Here is a 15,665-nt window from a genome sequence, read left to right as displayed (position 1 = left end):
CCCTGCACGCTGACCTTAAGCGATGCCCTGTGGCCGCCGGGGACCTCCTCGAATAGCCGATACATTATGCTGCTATAAATACTCCGAAGAAAGATGCTATTATGGGGCATGAGGAAGAAGTGTGTACCAATTGCAATGACTATTACGAAAGGGTGAATAAATGAGCGTAGAATTTGATATAAAACCAAGAGAATTTTATTACGCATCTTAAAAGAACTGTTGAAATCTAAAGTTGTGTTTGTAGACTTCCTCAAATATTATGTACATTGCCTGTTAGAGTAATGCTACTCTAATTGCTTTTAAGCGTATTACGAAACCAACCATTTTTTAGGACCTATGACAATCCCAATTAGATTTTTTCAAGTCTTTGGAGTCTATTTGAAAATATCACCCATCAACAGAAGTTCCCCTACACATAGCAAGAATGTTGACCTCTTATGACAGTAAATGGTCTCTAGTCTAGCCGGCCGGTAGCGCAAGTAGTGGGTACTGCGGGTATGTGCAGTGCCGTGGTATCAAACCGCGCAGTCACATCAGCCGCGGCACAACGACAGGATGTGTTAGTTATGTTCCTCTGATACCATTAAGCTGACTGGCTCGCGTGATCCCGCGCTTCTATACAGGGGGTCACATTATCTTAGGAATTTAATTTGGAAAAATTATGTTCTTTAAAGCTTTAAAAGTCGCCTCCGAGGTTAAGTTCAGGTGGCTCAGGCAAACTTACTACTTACTTACTTTGGTGATGTCCAGTTATTGTCGCGATACTTTGACTATGACCATAACATGAGTTCATTTCACCAACGAACCATATTTGTAATGTTGTGAAACTAAAAGTGTGGTGTTGTAACGTGTTACAATAGTGTTTTGTTATCATGTCCTTTGTACTTCAGATGATTTCCAAAGAACTTGCTATCGTCATCATAAGCGTTGAGAAAGTTTCATTATTCCATCAGAAACTAAAAACAGATTTCTGCTTAGCAACATTCTCTTAATAAAATAAATAAATCCCTTTATTCGTAACGGAGCCTCCTGTACATAGTCCGAGACGCAACGACAGACAGCTGATGTCTTAGATCAATCCTCTCGGCTCGACGGGTCCACGGTCCAACTCCTACATATACCACGATACACTCCCTTTTATTTATTTGCTCAGGACTCAATAAATTCCTAACTCCCAACCGATTGTTCGATGCACTGAAAAAACAACGAGCAAAGCTACTAACAGTCTCGTGGCACAAACCGATATTTTTCTTCTCATACTAAATTAGATTGAAGTTTTTCGTGACGAACCTGCCTGAATATAAATTGCAACTAATAGCAATTTTGCGGATTTCGTATTGACGTTTTTCGGTACCTTATTCGGTGATCCGATGGTTTGGAGTGACATGCATTTTGATTTATAACGTGTTTTGACAATAAATCATGAAGGTTTCAGTCTAGGATAGATTGTGAAGTGCGCAGATATGAAAAAGTCCTAAAAAGTATAATTTTGAAAATACGTAGTTTTAAGCCCGAGTTTCATTTTTGGTACAGAGACTTTTTTAGATAAGTACAATAGTAGAGTAGTAGTAGAGTATAAGGAAACTTAGTTAAAGAATTCACTACCGGAAAAGGAGTCGGCTTGTCTGCATCAACCGTTAGATAATTATCTCTAAAAACTTGAATCATTAAGATAAAAGATTCTGTAAAGAATCCTCCTCCAAACCCGTGTGTCTTTTTAAACAGCACTAAATTACTAATAAACCATTAAAGCCCTTTCATTACCAAAACATTTCAAAACAAAAGCCTTTATAAAATAAAGTTATCCGCTCCCGTACAATACTAAATCTCCGGCTTACATTTCCAAAACTCATTAACGAAATAATATAATTAATTGAAATTCCTTAGATTACGCCAACATCTCACACTAAAAGCAACTCGGTGTAGTTGCGCGGGCGCAGGCGCGGAGGGGGGCGCCACTGCGCTGTGATTAACGCGCCGGCGCGCGCGCATGTTTCAGTTAATTAGCCCACAGACATGCGGTGTTCACACCCCCCCTCCCTAAAAAGGAGATCTCAGTTAGCCTTAAGTAGACGACAGTGTTCCGACCGTTCGTTTTGTTGCTACCATGTTGGCATTTTGTGTAGCTCACACCGCCCGTATTGTTTACAAGCGCGCTAAATGTGTAATTAAACTTTATTTGGTGCTACTCCTTATTTATGTCGAGCCTAAAATAAATAACTTCTTTAGAAAATAAGGTTGGTGCCACGATCTACACTCTGACTAAGAATCGTAGTTCTTCGATCCAATTTCAGCAGGGCTAGCAAATTGCAAACATTCATCGAGATATGCGAAAATGTGAACTGCAAGTTATTTTCTGTGAAGTTGAAACAAGGTGCTCAAATATTGGATACCAGCCACCTGACATCTTAATCGTCCACTGTTTGCTTTCCACCAAATCAGAAGCCAAAGGTTCCCAACGATGAACAAGAACACAAACGAAAATGACAAATTATCTCACATCCGCTGTTTCAATCATACCAACTCAAATTGGAACGCAGAAATAATTACATACACATTCAAGATCATATCACATGGCTCACGTTACATAACACACATAGAATAAAACCTGCTGCTGAGCAAAAACTTGACGTGGCATTGAGGAAAAATGAAAAAAACCGAGACACAAATACACAATACCGAGGAGTCTTGGGTAGTATTACTCCATTCCGTTGGAAGCTTCTGTACGGCTCCGAGCATGCGAACAAAAACTATAAGAACGTTGCAATGCGGCCAACGGTAGCGAAATAATAAGATCGCACAACAAAATAAAGAAATGCCCTCGAAACAAAAGGAACGCTAGTGAAATAAGGCGAAGAGCTTTACGGAGTGACGCGGTGTGGGCCCGCGCTCATTGTCTTCCAAATACATACACCCACTAGCGCTGGATGTGGCACTACCGCACGAACCAGTCCCAATCCTGTAAGGTCAACTTAATTCCATTCTACATCAGTATTCATAAAATGTTTTACCCTCAACAAGTAAAGCAGACTATCTTACTTATAAAATTAAAACATCCCAGACGATCATATCATCCTTGTTATCTCAAATTGATGTAAAAGTGTCACCAATCAAAATACCTTTCGGCTCGTGAAAAACCAGATTTTTTTAGGAAGTATTCACATACCTGACATTTGAATTCCAATGAGATTGCTAAATTGTTCAAGGTTGCTAATAATTATCATGTCCATAACGCACTCTATAAATATTTAATTAATGGCCGTAATAGCCTAATTAATATTAAAACAGTAATATAAAATCGAATATTATTTGTTTGCTACATTCGTATGGGATATATAAATTTTCCACACATAAGTGGCTGTCTAAATCAATTAGTTGGTAAGTTTAATAAATTATAGTTTTGGCATATTAATGCGACTCGTGTCAGTGTATTTACTAGGCCTAATAAGAGAGTTAATTATATGATTTATGATTGAAAGCGGAACTTAATTTATGGCAGCTAATTATCCCGAGTAGGTGGAGATTACTGGAGATAATACTTGATAAGGTGGAATATTTTTTTAATTTATCGTATACATAAGCTTAACCTTTCCCTGCAATCTGTTAACGTTAAAAATGAACACATCGAAATTTATATAGAATTTTGCCTTTATTTAGACACCTAAGCAACAGTTGATTTTCTTATTTCTCAAACAGGAACCTACAATAATTCTTCATATCCCTTATACTGCCGTATCCATTAAACCGCTTACATCTCCGTAACCCTCAGAGGATACTGGTAAAAAAACCCTTCGCAATCGGACTGGTTGAGGAACATCATTGTTGGCCGCGATACCTGTCTGCGGCTGCGTTGTAACGACACGACACTTCACCACCACGCCAATACCACCCTTAAGCTAAACCCCATAGTGATCATTTTCCTATAACGTTAGCAGTCGTGATTGTGGCTAGTCACAAAAATTGGTTCGTTATTTTTCGCTGATTGATCGACTTGACGATTAATTAGAATAGTCTTTGGTAATGTTTTGTTTTAGTTGCAGTTTTTTTGCAACTTTGGTTTGGTTGTTAAAATAATTTACCGTTATTTTATACGTGCCAACATTAATCCAGATTAGTGGTGCATTGAATTTAAATTTTGATAGAAGGTAACTTAAGTAAAAATAGAGGAAGTAAAAGTTTTCTCTCTTTTTGTTTAGTTTTGATGAACTACTGATGTGGTGGTATGTGTCAAACATATGTGTGGTACCTATCAGTAGATTTTATTTAACTTCGTGGTTTCTATAACAAACGAGGATCAGAATATACCTGCAATAAAAAGGAAAATCTGAGCATCTTTAACTACCCATACTTATTGGATTAAGAGCCAAAAAATAACCTAATAAAAAGTACACTTTCAATATCACATTAAACAACAACCCAAACAAATTACAACAAAATCTCATTACCTAACCTAAACCTCTGTTATCTTTACCGCATACATCACCCGTAACGCAAACGCAGAAGCGCGCGTAACGCAAACGTTCGCGTCAGGCACGTGACGTCACAACGGAGTTACGGATCTACGGAGCTGCGGAGTTAGTTCGGAATCCGGGCCCGGTTTTACATTACAATTGTCGCTCCAACCTGCGCTGCAATATGATAAATCAGTCGATGTACGTACTGGTGGGCGCATAAGTGCTTCGCTTTGTGGGGTTTTAAATGATTTTTAGAAGAAATAGTACGTAGGTTATGGGATTCGAAAAATATGTTTCATCAAATGTTGTATCAAACAGAGAGTTCCTTTTTAAAATTATAAGGTATCATCGAAAATACTGTTTTTATTAATCGTTCAGTTACCAAAACATCTACTTAATGTATTTCATTTCATTTTCTTACCATAGCCGTTTAGTTAAATACTTTATTCATATTATGTTTTTTACCTTCTAATTTTTTTCTAGGCAGGTACTGCTACTCAAACTATGTAAGAAACCGAATATATTTTCTTCATTAATAATTCTATTAACAAAATTCCCGAACCACCGCTGTCGCCGACAGTACCAGGTGGAGATTTACACAGGCGGCAGGTACAGAGCTCATATCTGTAGGAATCCAGTAAGTTTAACACACGCCCTGTAGCTACTGTCTGCTATATACAGGACGTTCTCGTTCTATAGCAAAGTGAAATAAACTTTCAGCGATGTTCCAGTAAAAATATTCGATTGAAATACACTTTTAGGTGTTGGTAAGAATATTATCTAACTTTCTTACTTGAAATTGTTGTCAGTTTGTAACGTTAGTCTCAATAATGATTATGTTCAGAGAACTGACAAACAAAGAATTTTAGCAAAACTTGTGAACTTTCAAGGTTCAAACGAAATAAAAAGTTCTTGGCTTAGTTTCACACGAACCTACGAATTATATTTAAAATTATAACTTTGGTTACTTTGGGACCAAAAAATAGAACACACGCTACAGTTCCGAAGAGACATCAGTCATAAGAAATCACGTTGGTTCAAACGCTAAGCTTCGCTAATCTATTTATTTTATTGTGGCAACAAAACCGCGTGCTACACCGCACCGGCGCGGGCGCAGCTTCGGGGAAGGCGCCTAATGAAGATCTTAATTGGGTGCGCGCGTGTGTCCCGCCCTTATCACCACGCTCCGCACTCAGGGATTTATATGATTGGAAATACCTTGTCATTTGAACATGTTGGCTTTACCATTGTGTTCTGCAAGTCGCTGAAACAATGGTCCTTTGATTCGGAACAAGTTGGGTTCGAAGCTTTGGTTGCGATTAAAAAAAGGCTGGATTTGTTAACATAAAGATGCAATGCAACCCACACGATGATAATTACGCCAAGATTTAAGATAGAGCCTCTGAATCTAACCTCCGCACCGCTGAAAAAATCAACAAAACAAAATATAACAAACAAAAACGTCAAAAAAGCTCACGCGATACCACCATTACAAAATAACTCGGTCGTGTAGCCAGTGATTCGATTTAACTGAACGCAAATGTGAGATGCGACCGACATAAAATCAATCGGCGGGCACGCGAAGCTTAACACCGAAATAATGTAAATTATTGCTCGTAAAAGTGTCATTTTCGACGTACACGTGACGTCACCGGCACGACGTAATGCCGCACGTACCCGCGGCACGCACACTGAAACAAACTCTAAACACTCGCACGTAAAACATAAACTGCCGTAAACACCAAATGACCTGTCAGACTGAACGTATTTGAAAATTGTTTATGCTCAAACTGCCCCCGCTTTGTTATCTTTGTCATCAGTTAGTGAACATTTGCATGTCTGCTCCTCCACCAGGACTGTGCAAGCGTGCATCGGCACTGCTGTTTACAACATCAACATCAGCGGGTAGGTATCAAAGAAAGGCCCAGCAGATCTATGAAGGACGTCGGGACGCATCCAATCTGAAATTCGTATTTAAAATAGGACAAAAGCTGTCAGGGCAGTAAACCTCAAACATCGAGTTATCGGTGTGTTGCTGGTGGCGTGTTGTTATAGGCTTCGCACACATAACCGATGAGACGTTCATTTACATACGGCGGGGGTGGGGGCGCGCGGGGGACGGACGCCGCCCCGGCCCTGGGGACCGCCGCGACGCCCTGGATACCCGCGCGCTAGACAGAGACCACTATATTATTATCCTGAGCTAAAAAAACGAAAAGTGGGCGGGGGATTACATTATAGTAGCGAAAGTAATCGATATTCTGTTTTAGTACGAGGTTGTTAGAGCTGCACCGCTGCAGCCTAAATACGTAAGGCAGTTAGGTCACGGAGGCCGGCAGGTGGAGTGCGCTTTATTTTTATGCGGGACCCGCTAAGAGGATTGCGCCCATGAAAGGGGTGGAAGCCGTAACGCAGCGCTCCTCAAGCCTTCAAATATATCATAAACACGGATGGCTTTTATCACTTACGGACCGTAGGACGCGTCGACACTTTAATGACTTGAGTGCTCAGATTGAAGCTCTAGTTTGATTTTGAGGGAGGATCTTAGACGGGCATTTCAGGCTTATCCTTCAGAATTATGGTTTCTGAGGCCGAGATATTCCACTTTAATATTTGATTACGAGAGCTATTCTATATATAGCTGAACTAATATTTTAGGGCTCGCTATGTTATGCCTGCTTTGCATGTAGGCATCGTTCTTGTCATTTGTCCGTTACGTGACAAACTGGGTTTTATTTTTTCGTTCGGGCTTTTTCTCTTCACATTCTCATGCTGGCGACGTCCTATGCACATTTCTACTTCCTGAAAATATGTCTTATAATTAGAGACGGAATAAAAGACTAGGATACGCAGGTGCATGGCCCATAAATAGCTTATTCGTAACGTTAACCAATTTCTTAGCTTTATAAGTGGCATCACCAAACATGCTGTCCGTTATCTCAATTTGGTCATTCGAGACGAATTTTCGAAAAAAATCTTCGGCAAAAATATTTCGACATGCTGGTGGGGTATTATTAACACAATTTGGCAGGGAGACCCTTACATCAAAGATGCAGCGTTTAGACCAAATGAGCCGTGGGCCATTTTCGCATAATTCAGGCTCGGAGCTCGTCGTAAAGTGACCGGACCTGGCAATATGAACGGTTTTGCCTTTATAGATCCGGTGTAGGTTTTCTATTGACCGCTGGGGGTAATGGAATATAATGTTCGATGGTTGCCTGGTGGCGGGATTCGGTTGAACAAACTTCGGTAGTCTCTTGTTTATGTTTTGGCAGCGGCTGGAGTTCGCACACATGTAAAAAGGTCTTGTGTATAGTTTGAACTTCAGATATTTTGTTGTCTGTATAAGTAGGGACGAGAATTACTGTATAGAATAGTTAAATCATCATTAAGTTTTGTTATATTTACTGTTATAATCTTAGGTGAAAGAAGTTTAAATACAATGTAGGTATAAATGGGTAACAACACATAAGGAAGAATACTACAAGTAAACACATAGGTACATTAAATACTCATACATGTCACCCTTTTTCCACACATTACCCGAGCAAACGCGACATAAAAACAAAGTTATAGTAAAAATCACGTAGTATCAACATACTTATAGGAAAATCCACGGTGACGGGACATAGCTTAGCGTCGTAACGTAAAGATAGGGGATATTTATATAGTGATAAAATCCATTTACGACGAGCCCGGTACAATGCGGAGCGAACAAACTTTATTTCCATTGCTTTCATATCTCTTGAGTAGGGCGGGGAAAATATCGATGGTGCTATGAAGTTTGCAACCGATGTCGACTAATGAAAACTCAAGTACATACCTACTTACTTGATAAGGGATTTTTATGTGGCTACGATGTGAATAAATTACTTTTGCTTATGTTCGTATTCTGCAAGTTTCAACTTTCAGTTGTAGTAACTTACAACTTAGATGAAACAAAATGTGAGTAGACTTAACTTTTTTCACTGAAGTCAACCTCACGTTCAAATATTACATTCGAATCACGGATCACTGAGACTAAACTTCACAGATTAAAACTCAAGCAAGTAAGTCTATCGACATAAATCGATGACATCGCAGCACTACTAAAGCCACCCTCAGTTTTTCCTTCAATTTTCCTTTTGCTACGATCTCCACTTAATTGACGAAGAATTTTGATTGGTCCGTACCTACGCCATATTCTATGCATTCGTCGTGGCGGGAATTTTCTTCTTTTTTTTTAATTTGAGCACAGCTTCATTTATTATTCCGCCTCTTATTTTAATGGCTAGCTTCGTTATTGTCCGTCGAGTTCTCGATATTATTTTCAATTTTAATTGCTGGCTGGTTCTGTGTTTTTGCGGGCCTTGTTGATTGAAGTGTTTCCAGTGTTTTTGTTCAACTTGTATATTTAAGCGTTTGTTTTCAACGGTAGGTATCCTCTTTACGTATTTTCATTTAACTTTCTTTGATGCGATGGACGTGAGTAAATTGTTCGATATTTTTTGTACCGGTTGTTTTTTTAAGCAGTAACGTAATTAAAAGTTTCATTCAACGTTTACTTTCGCTTGTCCCAAAAGCGCCTGCATTCCAAGTAACACATTAAAACATATAAAAATCTCGGCAATACTCAGGAATAACATTTCAATCGGTGGAAGCAATTACTCGTCAAAGGCGGTACAGTTGAATGCAGAACTGATTAAACGGTACAATCGCGGACAGTATTGACAAAACTGCGCGCGCGTCGATGCACCGGCGTCGAGTATTGAACAAATTTCCAGTATGGCCGCCCATTGAAACGTCACCGAGCCAGCATTGTATGCTCATCTTAACCGATAGTTGGGAGAATAGAATAATCGGTATTATTGGGATTTTTAAGCGTTTTTAAGAGGAGACAACTAGCCTCGTTTGTTAATCGGTGACTCGGGCTGCTTGCTTGTCACGCGGGAAATAGGGCTCGAAAGTGTTTTGATTTCTGAGCTTTAATCTTAAAGCTCATTGCAGAACAAAATGTTGGCAATTGGTAAATGCTATGCAAAAGATGCAACTCTTATCAAGACTACTCCTGCTGATTGCAACAGGTAAACGAACTTCTGCCACGAATTTCTTGTAATCTACAAATCAGGTAACCAAGAAGTTCCCAGACACACTTCACCCAGCTACTAATTGCTGTTGCAAAGAGTGCTGCAAAACCTAACAAGTGTTCGTTACCTCAGCCGGGAATCAAACCCGGTGTACCGATTAGCGCACATTGGGACTGACGGGGTTGCTACACACAATGTCTGATTAATGGGCATTAAGATTCAGACCGCGCTCCGTGGCGCCCGCCGGTGACTGGGATCGCGAATTGGGCAACCCTACGATGTATCTAAACAAACACTGATTATAATTATCAGCAAAAAACATGATGAGGACATACAAATATTTTGTTGAAAAATAAAAAGGTAGGTATTAAAGACTATTGAATCATAACTTTTCATGTAAATACTGCGGTTTTATAATGTTCAAAATACCTTAGTCACTGTTATTAAAATCCTTAAAAGTATTGAAACGATTGGTAAATTTAAATATTTACATTCTTCATTGCTTACTATTTAAAACAAGTATAAATAGCCACATCAATAAAAAATAATGTTATTAATTTCAAGGGTTGTTAAAACCAAATGTATCTAAACTATTTTAGAACTGAATTTCAGGTTCCACAATTCGTGAGCCGCGTTACGCTTGTGCTGCAATTTTTCCTATGCGACTTAGACACATTTATAGGCCATATTGGAATTTAGGAGAGATTTTATTGACTCCGTTTTATGTTAATTGGATTTTCTTTAATTCCGAACGGAAAATGTTCCAATTGGTTCTAGGGAATTCTAATAATAATCATTATTATTGCTTTTCACCTATTGCTAGTTTGGAATAACTTCACAGAATTTACTTAGGCAGTGCTATTTTAGATTTGGATTACGTTTTAAATAAACTGAAAGCCAGTCGGACAACGTTAACCGAACCAACATAACCGATTTCTACATAAAATTCATATGTTACAAAGCACATTCAAAATTCTTTACCTATAGGTATGTAGAGTTGTTTCAGTTAGCCAAGTGCAACTTTTTTACATTGAAAGTTTTTACATTATTTTTTGTGTTGCGTGGTGTAATGAAGACAATCATACAAACGAACCAAAAAGCCATCATTCCACAGTATGATGTTACCACTAAAGACCCCAACTTTAATTACAACTGCATCAGCGCATTCAAAATCTTTGGGCATACAAACACCGCGAGGCTTTCATTTCAGCGCTGAACTAATATTATTGCGAAATGTCCGCCGAGTTGCATCCCTGCGGGTTCATTAACCGAACCTCCTACCCCCACTCCGACCCCCCCCCTCTCTCCCCCGCCGGCAGACAGCCGCACACCCCACCCCCTCGCACATCCAGCTACCCCGAGGAACTAGTATGACTAGATTATTAAATGGGAGATTCATGTATGAAATAAATAGGGGTTGTCTGTTTTGTGGCGGTCAAAGCTGCAGTTGCTGTATGCAAAAATAGGAAAATCGCTTGTGTGGTTAAAAATAAAAGTTTATTATTGTTCTTTAAATTAACTTACTATAGGTTGTAACTGTCCTGGCATAATTAGCAGTGAAACTATTGTTCATTGTTCCTAAAGAACTTTATTACAATTCAATTTCTACGAACCAAATTTCGTTTAAATTGATTCAGCATTTTTAACATCAAATCTAGACAGGCAGACAGACAAACAGTGTTATATTCACATTTATAATTTTGGTAAGGATCGCAAAGACACCCATCCAAATTGCGAAAAACCCTCAAAAAATTCCGAGCCCTGAATCAATTATACCTTCAAAAACCATACTTATCTACACTAAGCGTGTCAAAATATATCCGCAACTCGCACCCAGCACCCAAACAAAAATGTTTAAAATATGCAAACGGTCCTTGACGCCGTGCCCACTCCAAGACTTCATTACGGACTTAAAACAATACCCGTTAGGGAAGTTAATGTATGCGGAACATAAGCGGGCTGTTTTGACGAAAACCATCCCAAATATGTTCGTGGTAAAGTTACCTTTTAATTATGTAACACCTAATTACTGAAAGATTTGAGAATCGTTTTCTAATCAAACTAGGGTAAAGGTAATACATACCAATGAGAGGATAACAAGTATTGTGTAAGGTAGCTGCTTAAGGTATTTATTTCAGTATATAAGTTATTTTTGGACGCAGGTAACGTGTAAGGAGAGTTAAATAAGTAACATGTATTGGTATTTGAATATTTGTTATGATTTAGCTCTTAGCTAGTCAATTTATAAGAAACAGAAAACATAATAACATAATTGAACATAATGATTTCTGAAAGCAGGTGCAATATCAGAGTTAGCTACCTTAACATGGTTGTCTCTCGGTTCTAAGCTACCTCTTCGCCAATTTTCGAAATCGGTTCAGCTGTGTTTGAGTTATAAATATTAAACCACAACTTTCATTTATATAAAAGAGATTTGTGACTCTTTCATATAATGTTTTATCGTCTAATCATTGATGGCTCCTGATACTATCAAAGCACTTCAACGTCTAATTCCACAAACAGATACATTCATCCAAACGTTATACATTGAAATATCTCTGTTCGGAGACACCAATCTTAATTTCCCGTCGCTGGCACTCCTCCAGATCGTTTGTCCCTGCTAAGTGACGCTCGGACAATGCCAGCACATACATATGTACTCCTTATGTACCCCTAGAAGGTACTGCTTACTTTACAAAGACGAAGTATCAAATTCTAAGGTCAAAACGAGCTGTGTCATAATAAAAATTCTAACTTCTAAAATCTTTGGTAGCCATTTTCAGTTATAAAAGTCAATTCTTTCCAAAAGAACTTCGAATCCTAGTGTCACCTTTTCACCGACAACAAAGTTGCATTACATAATTCATGGACGATGCCTCGCACGCATCTACACCCACACACGCGCAGTGCTGGTGACATGTGTTTACAAACAACTAATTAGAACGAGTCCTGGCTGGTGTGCGTGTTTTTGTGTCGCTGACAATGGCCGCGGCTGCGCGTGTGTGCGTGACTCGCCTCTGTGTTAAGGCGAAGGTAAGGGGCCCGATGGCTGGCCCAGCTCATGTAAAATGCATAAGATACGCTTTCATACAGGCTCGGGTCGCGTCTCGCGTTTGTCTCACTACGCACAGATGTTTGGTGAAAGCTGCTTTTTACATGGCCGTGAAACTTCGCTGAAAGAAAATATTTTTTTTCGTGAAAATTGCTTTTGGCTTTCAGGGTTCATTTTATTGGATGTTCGAGGGGTTAACGTAAGCCAAATGAGATGTGGGTTTGGCTTTAAAGTTTCATGATTTCTCTAGTTACCACCATAAAGCAGAAATCATTTCAATCTCCAACTTCATGTTCACAAATCACCATTTCAGATACGCTATATCAATAAAATTATACAAGAATCGCAGAGAATTATTTGCTGACACCTACACACTAAATACTGCAATTAAAGATAAAAGATTTATCACTTCCAATTGACAGCCGAATATCTATTAACCCACAAAATATCTTTCGAGATCTTGTCGATACTGAGTTTACAAAATACTGGATTAAACTTGACAATAAATACGTAGGCAGGTTATTTATTATTTTTGTGATACAAATCTTGGTAAATAAATTATGAAATTCCTCGACTGATCTGCTTGATTTTGCAATAGAGGTAAAGCCTTAACATTAATCCCTCGAGTTACTATTCCAAGTTAATAGGTGGGATATCCTTGAACGGCAGTCATATGTTCCACCTAACCTATATATCCTGGAGACGGCATACCGTGACCTTATTCAGGCAGCGACAAAAGTACTGCGCGTGTTGCGCATTGCAATAGCAAGGTCGACGTCCCGGCTCCGAGGGACAGGGGAGGAGGAAGAGGGGGTGATACCACTCCCCCCCTCGTATTGTTCTCACCTCAGACACAACACGGCTCCTGAAATATAAGAATTAAAGTTCGGATGGTGAAAATTGTTTTGGCTGGAGGTCGGAGGTGCCCCGCGTGAAATAGCTGTGTAGGTATCTAAGGAGTAAAGAGACATCTTTGTAGCGTATTTTCGAAACACAAGGAGTTGGCTTCCATTGTTAGAAAAGCTATATAAAAACGTAAAAAATAAAGACTTAAATCGAGTCAGTGACCTTTTTTGTACAAACTAACTTTTCTTTTCAGGATTTCCACGGAAAATCGAAACTTACGCAAAATCTAGATCCAAGATCACGCTCAAATTATCTCCTATCTGTGAGGAGGTGGTGAAAATTGTCCCAAGCTTGCATTTGTGATGGCAACCGGTTAATGGTGGGAGGCTAACGGTGGCTAAAAAGGCAATATCAGGAGATAACATCGATAGCCGTCGGAACAGTTCGGCAGTTCGGCACGTAAGTAGGCTGTGAAAATAGCCGCCCGTAACGCTGTGCGTACATACTACGGTGAGTGATGCATGTAGTAAAGGAAGAAGTGTCGGTTTTGATTTAATTTCACTAAATTCGAAAAAAATAAATGTTTTGTCACTTGCTAAAAATTAAGTCCAAAATGTTTAATGACCTTTTTGAAAATCACTGCTTTTGTGCAATTTCACTAGATACATTTTACCTTAATACCTATAGTCAATTTCTTTTTCATGGCGAAGGTATTTAAATGTAACAATATTCTTTATAAGATATAATAAAGTATATATAGGTATACTATGTTCCGAGTATGTTTTGCAACCACGTGAAGTTTCAAGTCTTGTGTTTCAGATAAAATTAATTTCTTCAAAATTCCATCTAAATCAATTGAGTTAGCCTTAAAATTTACGAAATGAGAAAACAAACAACTCTTTTGTCCATTTAAGCTATTAATTATATAAAAGTCCACTATCTCTTTAACATTTTTTCCTTTCTTTCCTCTAGTGTATCTAAGAATGTACACTCACTAATGTGAGACGGGTGTGTACAGGACATCTGGTAGTGTCGACAGGCCCGGCATAGTAATAGGCCTCTTGTGACAATCGCTCGACTTTCCATCGGCATTTCGTATGCGAGTGACGCCGCGGGACTAACAATAACCGCGCTGGACACGCTCAGCTGAACGCTGCTTTTATTAAAACGATATCTTTTTTTGATTTCCAGGTCGGTGTAAGGAAATAGAAGAAGATAGGCTTAGGAGGAAAACTTTTAAATTTGGATTTGTCAAAGGTAAAGTAAGGCGTATTCTCTTAAAATAAATGTTTTTTTTTTTACCTAAACTACACTAAAACTCCCAAAGTTACCGAATCACTCGAATTTTCATTTAAGACTTGTCAAATAACTTGGTAACATTTATAAAAAGCTATGATAAAAATCTTGTATAATAAAACAAAATTGTTAACACATGAAATTATTTTTATTGCTTGTTACTCCATCCAACATTTTCATGTGTCATGAAAACTAATTAGTTACCATGGCAGCTTTTTAGTTGCTAAAATACGAATATTCTAACTGAAGTCTATGAAAGGTGAAAACAACCTGCGTAGCCCACAAATAAAATTGGGATAAGGGCAGGAAGATGATGATGAAACAGTCTAACTTTATGAATAATCCTATAGAATGAATCTGAGTCAAAAGTAGACATGGGCGCCGCCCCAGAATTTTGCGGCGGCGGCGCGCTGATGAATTTTACACAGCGGCGGCGTGACGCCGGCGGCGTGGATGATATACATGTTAATAGATTTGCAATTCCTTTCGATTCTAATAAAATTATTCTTGCTGTCATCCTTATAGTCATTGCCATTTCCCTCCAACACTCATACTCCTTTCATTCATATCTCCCATTTCAATCATCTAATCTACCACCGCATTTCTAAATTGCTCCGCCAAATCGGCCCTTTCCAACCTGTGCCATTTTATGTTTGGAGGTAACTTTTCTTTGCCCTTTATTGACTTTATTGTAAACGCCACTTCCATAACAAGGGGTCTGTGTTGCGAGACTACACTTTCACCCGGTATAACCTTACAATCTTTTATGTTCTTCAAATTACTGCGTCTAACCAAAAAGTAATAAATTTGTGTGGCACGTGGACCGCTTTTATAGGTGATCCTGTGCTCCGAGTTCTTCTGGAACCATGTGTTGACCACTGCCAGATCAAACGCAGTAGCCGGTAGCAACAGGGCTTCACCCTGTCGACATATAGCTTACATAAGGTGTTC

The 15,665-nt window shown here is 38.9% G+C and overlaps 1 long non-coding RNA gene across 2 annotated transcripts in view; it reads left to right on the top strand.

Annotated features, from left to right (window-relative positions):
• LOC124630372 overlaps window positions 1-14,851 on the top strand; it is a 39,174-nt gene extending 24,323 nt beyond the window's left edge. The window contains exons 3-4 of one of the 2 annotated variants that reach the window (XR_006984418.1): window positions 13,672-13,928; window positions 14,610-14,851. This is a non-coding gene — a long non-coding RNA (uncharacterized LOC124630372). Of the gene's footprint in view, window positions 1-13,671 lie in introns of both variants that reach the window. The other variant, XR_006984417.1, reaches the window with a different exon arrangement.
• The last annotated feature ends 814 nt before the right edge of the window (window positions 14,852-15,665 follow it).

Source organism: Helicoverpa zea, chromosome 5 (assembly GCF_022581195.2).
Source record: "Helicoverpa zea isolate HzStark_Cry1AcR chromosome 5, ilHelZeax1.1, whole genome shotgun sequence".
Lineage (NCBI taxonomy): Eukaryota > Metazoa > Arthropoda > Insecta > Lepidoptera > Noctuidae > Helicoverpa > Helicoverpa zea.
The sequence above is the reverse complement of the archived record's forward strand: the minus strand, read 5'-3'. Positions and strand labels throughout refer to the sequence as shown.